The 7,420-nt window shown below is 47.3% G+C and overlaps 1 pseudogene; it reads right to left on the minus strand.

Moving 5' to 3' along the window:
- Positions 1–5,191: 5,191 nt before the first annotated feature.
- On the minus strand, positions 5,192–5,883 carry LOC102482770 (40S ribosomal protein S2 pseudogene; annotated as a pseudogene).
- Between the last annotated feature and the right edge of the window lie 1,537 nt (positions 5,884–7,420).

The following is a 7,420-nucleotide window of genomic DNA, read 5'->3' on the forward strand; positions in this document are numbered from 1 at the left end:
TTTCCTTTGTGCCACATAGCACTTGTTCCATGCATATTTGGACTAAATGTACCCTGTTTTTCGTTAGCATGAGATTTCTAACTACCCCAGACCCTGCTAGTGAGCTGCCCAAATGCTCCAGTTCTTTAGGGTGTGTGTGTGTGTGTGCACACGCACACACACACATGCACACATTATCTGTACTGTCTAGCTTTTCTTTGCATTTGCTCTCACTGACCTGCACCAAAAACTGCTCCTCAAGAAACAGCCTGGGGGCCAGCTGTTGGCGTGGTGGTTAAGATGACTGAATGTAGTTCAAGTCTTGGAGCTGCAGGTTTGAAGAGACATGCCAGGTGTGCGTACCTAAAGCCCCAGAAAGAGAACAGAAGAGGAGGGATTACGGCATGACCATCCTCCTGAGGGGTGAAGTCTCACTTTTCCACTCTTTATTTCTGTCTCTACAGTGAATGCACACACTCTACAGTAAACTAAAAAAAAAAAAAAAAGTAATATTGTTTTCATAATTTGTGTTCAGAACTAACTGTCTTAATATATAAAACATTTTATTAGCCCATATGCCTTTTGAAAACTATTATATATAGATTTTAAAAAATAATTATTTATTTAATTCCATTTGTTATTATTACTTTTTTAATTTGACCAGACAGAGAGAGAGAGAAAGCAAGCTGCCAGGTCCGAGACTCAAACCATGGTCAGCCATGAGAGAATCTAGGGTCTTTAACCACCATGCCACCTGCTGGCCCCATAGATATACATATATTAAGAGAGATTTTTGTTACAGGGTTTGTGCGCTTGCCGGAGAAACAGAAAGAGACAGAAAGCAATAAATTACACCCCAGGGGGATTGCCATGACACAATTCCTTCTCTTCCACACCTTTCTGGATTCTAGGCACGCCCTCATATGCATCCAGCATGCGTTTCAAGCCTCCAGGCCTGGGACTTGAACCAGGATCAGCCATATTGGAATCCAGCAACATAACAACCACACCATCTGCTGGTCCCTTAGCTAATATGTTTACCATTAGCCTACAATGACCCATGTATAAGAGACACCAGAACATCGTAGAGTATCCATGAGTGTTAACTGCAAAATGAACTAGCACCTATAAGAACAAAGGCAGATTAACAGTAAGAGGCTATGCATGGCACCTCAGATGTTCGACAGATTCAATGTAATATCTATCCAAATTCCAATGTCGTTCTTCACAGAAATAGAAGAATAATCCTAAAGTTAGTTGTAAAACCACTAAAGGTTTAAAGAGCCAAACAATCTTGAGCAAGAAGAAAAAAGCTGGAGGCATCTTACTTCCTGACTTCGACATATATTATAAAATTCTAGTAATCAAAACAGCATTGTATTAGCATAAAACAGACACGGATCAATGGAATAGCATAGAGAGCACAATAATAAACCATCCAGTTGATGAACCAATCAGTCAATTGACTGGCTGACTGGTCAACTGATTTGCCACGAAGGAGCCAAGAACACACAATGGGGAAAACATGGTTTTCTTAGCAAATCGTGCTGGCAAAGCAGGTTACTCACAGGAAGAAGAATGAGAATGGACTTTTATCTCACCCTTTTATAAAAAGTCAACTCAGAATAGATTAAAGGCTTACACATTAGACTGGAAACTGCAGAACTATAAAAAAAAACATAGGGAACATATTTTACAGCACTGGTCTGGGTAGTGGAGTTTTTTTGGATATTATCCCCAAAACACAGATAACCAAAGAAAATAGACAAATATGTTTGCCTCAACCTAAAAACCTATACAGCAGCGGAAACAATCAGGGGAATGAAGAGAAAACCCATGCACTGGAAGAAAGTATTTGCATTTTTTACAACAGATAAGAGGCCATTGTTCAAAATACATAGGAACTCAAACTACTCACTAACAAGAAAGCAAATCATCTTATTTTAAAAGCACATCATCTTATTTTAAAATGAACAAAGTTTCCGAATAGATATTTCTCTTTTTTTAAAGAATTATTATTTTTAAATTTTATTTATTTATTTTTTTGGAGAGATTTTCACTACAGGGCGCGTGCGCTCACCAGACAGAGAGAGACATAGAGACAGAAAGCGAGAAATGACCACCCAGCGGGGATGGTCACGCCGCAATCCCTTCTCCTCCATTCTCCTCTCGCACGCACAGGCGCCCGGCGTGAGTTTTAAGCCACCGGGTCTGGGATGCAAACCGCGGTCAACTACGTGGGAGTCCAACGACATAGCCATTACACTAACTGCTGGTTCCCAAGAATTATTATTTATTTTAATCTATTATTGTTATTATTTTTAAATTTGCTATAGGGCCCATTGCTCACTAGAGAGACAGAGAGGGGAAAAGTGAGAAAGGACGCTGCTGGATTAGGGACTTGAACCACCGCTGGCCATGTGAGAGTCTATCGCTTTAACCACCATGCCACCTGCTAGCTCCTGAATAAGCATTTCTTAAAAGAAGACATCTAAATAGCGAACAGGTATACTAAAACGCTGAACATCACTAAGCATCACCGAAATGCAAATTAAAACCAAAGTGAGATATCATCTCATGGTCCTTAGGATGGCTGTCATCAAGAAGGTCAAAGGTAAGGTGTCACGGCTTACCTGGTGCTGTGTTACCCAGAGCTCTACACTGTGAAGGCTTGGTCCCAGCCAGGGCTTTGGGAGCTGGGAAGACCTTCAATTGGTCAGACCTAATGGGAGGCACCATCCAGCTGGCTGGGGGCCTGGAAGGGACGAGAGAGGAAGTGGCGAGTTCTGTTTCCTTTCTCCGCATGCACTCCGTTCCTCTCCGCTTCCATCTGTCATGCTGCGGTGTAGACCTTGATGCCAGTCCCGGGCCTATGGATTTTCCAAGCACTAGAAGCATGAGCCAAAGAACCTTCTAGTCTTTATGAATCACTTGGTCTCGGGTATTTCTGAGTAACAGACTATAGCATAAAGGGAGACTCAGCACACTTGGTGGGAGTGTACGTCAGGACGGGCCTTGTGTTATGAATTTCTCAAAACACTAAAAGTAGAATTGCCATGTGATTAGGAAGTCCCACTTCTGGGTCCACATCCAGGAAGGCAGCCTGTCAGCCCAAGAACTGTCTGCAGTCCCAGGGTCATTGCAGCAGTAGTCATTGTCGCCAAGACATGGCAGCACCAGACGTGCCCAGCGATGGATTCTGGGTTTAATATGTGACATATACACACAGTGTAATACTAACTATTCAGTCTTTTATAAAGTAAAAAAATACCTTGTCACTTGCCACGACTCAGATGGCTCTAGAGAACATTACTAAGTTAAATACACCAGGCACAGAAAGACAAGTATCACAAGATCTCAATTACATAAGAAAAGTAAAAGAGCAAAATTCTCAGAAGCAGAGTGGCGTGGAAGGTGGCAGAGGAAGGAGTGGTCACGGAAGAGCCGTGAGTAGTTTCTCTTACAAAGGAAAAGTGAGTTTTGGAGCGCCGCACAGCACGGGACCGTGGGTATACCCCTGTACACTTCAGAACTGCAGGGAGAGTAACTCGTAGACGTTTTCTCCACAAGGAAATGACAAGACACGGGGGGACAGACATGTGAACTTGTCTATTTCTGCAAGCGACAGTACACGTGTCCAGCTGCCACCGGGCGCACTGCGGAGGTGCTGTCTCCACAGCCACCACGAGGGAGGCCCGGGCGGAGTCGGTCCAGCCTGCAAAGGGCAGCCTGCTGGCACAAGCCTGCAGTCCCAGGACCCGGGACTCTGAAGGCTGGAGCAGGAGCACACACTCCAGGCCCACCCGGCCACAGAGACCACGTCTAGGAAAGAGACCAGCGTGGTGTCACGTGCGTAGCCCACAGCCCCACTGAGACGCTGAGGAGGGAGGTCTGCCACAGGGGAGACCTTAGCTTTAAGATCACATTGCACCTCGTAAACATGTACAGTTATAATTTTATGAGTTAAAATAATAATGTTAGCTAATTAAAATGAAATAATATGGGAAAAATAAAAAAGAGATTTCCCTCACCTCACAAATCTTGGAACATTTACTTCAAGGGAAAAAAGTTTATTGATTTATTTCTCCCATAATGAAGAGACACAGAAAGAAGAGAGATAGTGGGGACCAACAGTTAGCGTAATGGCTATGTTGCTGGACTCCCATGTAGTTGACCACGGTTCAAGTCCCGGACCCGGTGGCTTAAAACTCACGCTGGGCACGTGTGCGTGTGTGCCCAAGAACCCAAGAGGAGAATGGAGGAGAAGGGATTGCGGCGTGGCCATGCCCCCGGGGAGTGATTTCTTGCTTTCTGTCTCTGTCTCTCTCTCTCTGTCTGGCGAGCGCACGCACCCTATAGCAAAAATAATAATAATAATAAGAAAGATAAAACTCTCCAGGAAGAGAGACAGTGCTGTGAGGTATCCCCATCCTCAGCCGGTCCCACATCACGGGCCCACGTGTGCCCGATGTCCAGGTGTCCGACACAATCCTGGCCCTTCCCCTATGGGCGAGCCCCAGCGTTAGTTTCACCCCGTACCGCTGGCAGAGCCCCACTCTAAAATCCTCACAGTCAGTTGCACAGTTGTTCTTTACCTCTTTGAGATGCATGTAAATCCCTTCAAAAGCTAAATCAGCCTTCTGCTAGCTTCAAGAGCTAAGAATATCGTAGAACCTGGAAACCGTCTTAGTAGAAGGTAAACAGCTAAGAAAGATAACACCTTTATTATCTTCTAGCTTCTGTGAGTGGATAGGTGCCTGACTTAAACTAGTCCCAAGTTATAAAACAGCCCCTTTTCATAAAAGTAGAAAAAGATCATTTCTCCTATTAACCAACACAGAAAATCACTCCAATTACTAGGGGGGTTTAAGAATACTGTGCGACAAATAATTCTGTCAAATTCCCTTACTTTAGGACTCATTATTGTTTATCTTAAGAACATCTTAATAAATGCTGGCATTGGGACCAGCAGTTAGCGTAATGGCTATGTCACTGCACTCCCATGTAGTCGACTGCGGACCCGGTAGATTAAACTCACGCCGGGCGCGTGTGTGTGCGTGCCCAAGATCCCGAGAGGAGAATGGAGGAGAAGGGATTGCAGCATGGCCATCCCCCCTGGGGGGTGATTTCTTACTTTCTGTCTCTCTTTATCTTTCTGGCGAGCGTATGCATCCTATAGCAAAAACCTCTCAAACACAGAAAAAAACGTGTGTTATGACCACAGGTAGACCCCCAACCTCTGCATGGAGACTCTGGTGTGGGCCTTGACGAGGTGGTCAGTGAACTGCTGACAGGGAGACTTGGTGAACACGGTCTCTTTCCTGAGGTCGGGGGTCAGGAGGCTGTAGGTCCTGGAGATGGGCTCAGAGGTGGCCCTGGCGAGGTCACCAGGGTGGCGGTGCAGCCCAGGCTGAGGTGTGGCCGTCATCAGGGCAGGCCATGGGCAGCAGCGGCCTGGGCACAGGGGCCGAGAGGATGCCAGGAGCTCTGGGGCAGGAATGAGGTGCACCAGCACACAGCCACAGTGCCGTCACCTTGCAAGGGACAGTGTGGGGAGAGCAGATCTTGTTCCCCAGTAGCCTCTCCGCACTGGCACAATGGAGAGTTTGGCCAGCATGAGGGCCCTCAGATGGCAGCGGCCACCTCTTTGGAACACTTCACGCCCAAACTAGCGTGGCGGTTGTAGTAGTCCCTGATGGCAACAAACGCCTTGAACCTGGTCCGCTGGCCAGCGCTGCGTGGACAAGAACTTGGAAACCTCATCCTTGAGAGAGGCCCCCAGTCCGTAATCTCAGACCCCTCCATGGGCAGGGAGAGGAGGTAGATCTCTAGGGACTTGATCTTCATGTCTGTGACCCGGCAGCCCGGCTTGGTGGCTGGTATCCAATCCTTCTCCTCCGCCTTGCCTCTGCAACTCTGTGCCCTTACCCGGGCCCTGCCCGGGCTCAAGCACGCTCCAACCACGGCGACCATGCCCCGACCACGGCCCAACCACGACCCGACCACGGCCCGACCATGCCCTGACCACGGCCTAACCACGCCCCAACCAGGCCTGACAATGCCTGACCACGCCCCTACCATGGCCCAAGCACGCCCCAACCAGGCCTGACAACGCCCGACCACCCCCGACCACCGCCCACGGCCGGCAGCCCAACCTTCCACGGAAGCTGCCAGCCTCCTACCCCAGGGTCTCGGGACTCAGGGACTCAGGGCGTGGCTCTGCACCGTTGTCATTAGCCATTTGGTGTCTTCTTGGAGAAGCGCACACGGCTGTTTCTATCTTCACAAATTCCTCCTGGGTTGCCTGGGATGTGCATCGCTTTCTGGTTTACTGTTCACTCAGTAATAAAACTGTTTCCTTTCTCTGCTGCCTGTGTGGAGAGGGTTTCTGGCTGGCAGAGATTTCGTTTTCAGTTACATTTGGCTCAAACGTCTTTCCCTGGACGTGTGGGCCAAGAAGTACTTGTGCGTTTGTATTTGTGGAGAGAAGAGAGGTGACAACTGACACAGAAGCTCTTGATTCCTCCCTCAGGCACGCTTTTCATGTTTTTTGCCCTCTTTTCATAGAGCAGTAGTCACAAAATCAGACAGATGTAAAATTCAGATAGACAGCCTCTCGTGAAATGTTGACGAAGAACTAAACCCATCAGGCTCGCTTGCTCTGCTGGTGAAAGTAGGAATTTGGAGAACCTCTGCCTCACATCCTGCCCCGGAAATACTGGCCTTCAGTTGCCAGCCCTGAGTCTTCTGGTCGTTAAAATGCGGGTAGCAATGCCGTCCTCCCGTCCTCATGCCCACTGTGGTTCTGCTGTAACTCTTACTGCAGTTTCGTTGCCTGGTGTGTGACCGCTGTTACTGTCATTACTCTTTGTGTTTCAGTCTTGATCATCTGTATTCGTTAAAATTTCAACAATTATGGGGCCAGCAGGTGGCATAGTGTTTTAGGGACTAGAGTCCCACATGGCCAACTGTGGTTTGAGTCCTGGACCTGGAGGCTTCAAAATCACACTGGGCGTGTGTGCTTGTGTGCCCAAAATCACAGGAGGAGGAGTAGCTAGGGGTGACCATACCCTCTCAGGGTGATTTCTCACTTCCCCTCCCTCTGTCTTTCTCTGGTGAGTGCACGGCCCGATGGCAAAAATCTTTGGTCTTCATGGTGAGGTTTCCCTGCACCTACAAGTCTGTGCATGTGTTCAGGACCCTGGCTGGCAGAGACACAGGGTTGATTGCAGCGTGGGAACTCCACTGGGAGTCTCCCCCCTCCTTTCTTCCTATCTCTTTCTGTCTCACAAGCAAGAAATACCTAAGTAAACTTCAAAAATTTTCACAAAATTTCCTGATACTATTGAGAATATCTGGTTGTAATTTAATGTGGTTATGACTAGGCTATCTAATGCCAAAAATGTTGATATATAAATATCTTTAGAGAGATTTTTGCATG

Source organism: Tupaia chinensis, unplaced genomic scaffold (genome assembly GCF_000334495.1).
Source record: "Tupaia chinensis unplaced genomic scaffold, TupChi_1.0 Scaffold141090_1, whole genome shotgun sequence".
NCBI classification, from domain to species: Eukaryota; Metazoa; Chordata; class Mammalia; order Scandentia; family Tupaiidae; genus Tupaia; species Tupaia belangeri.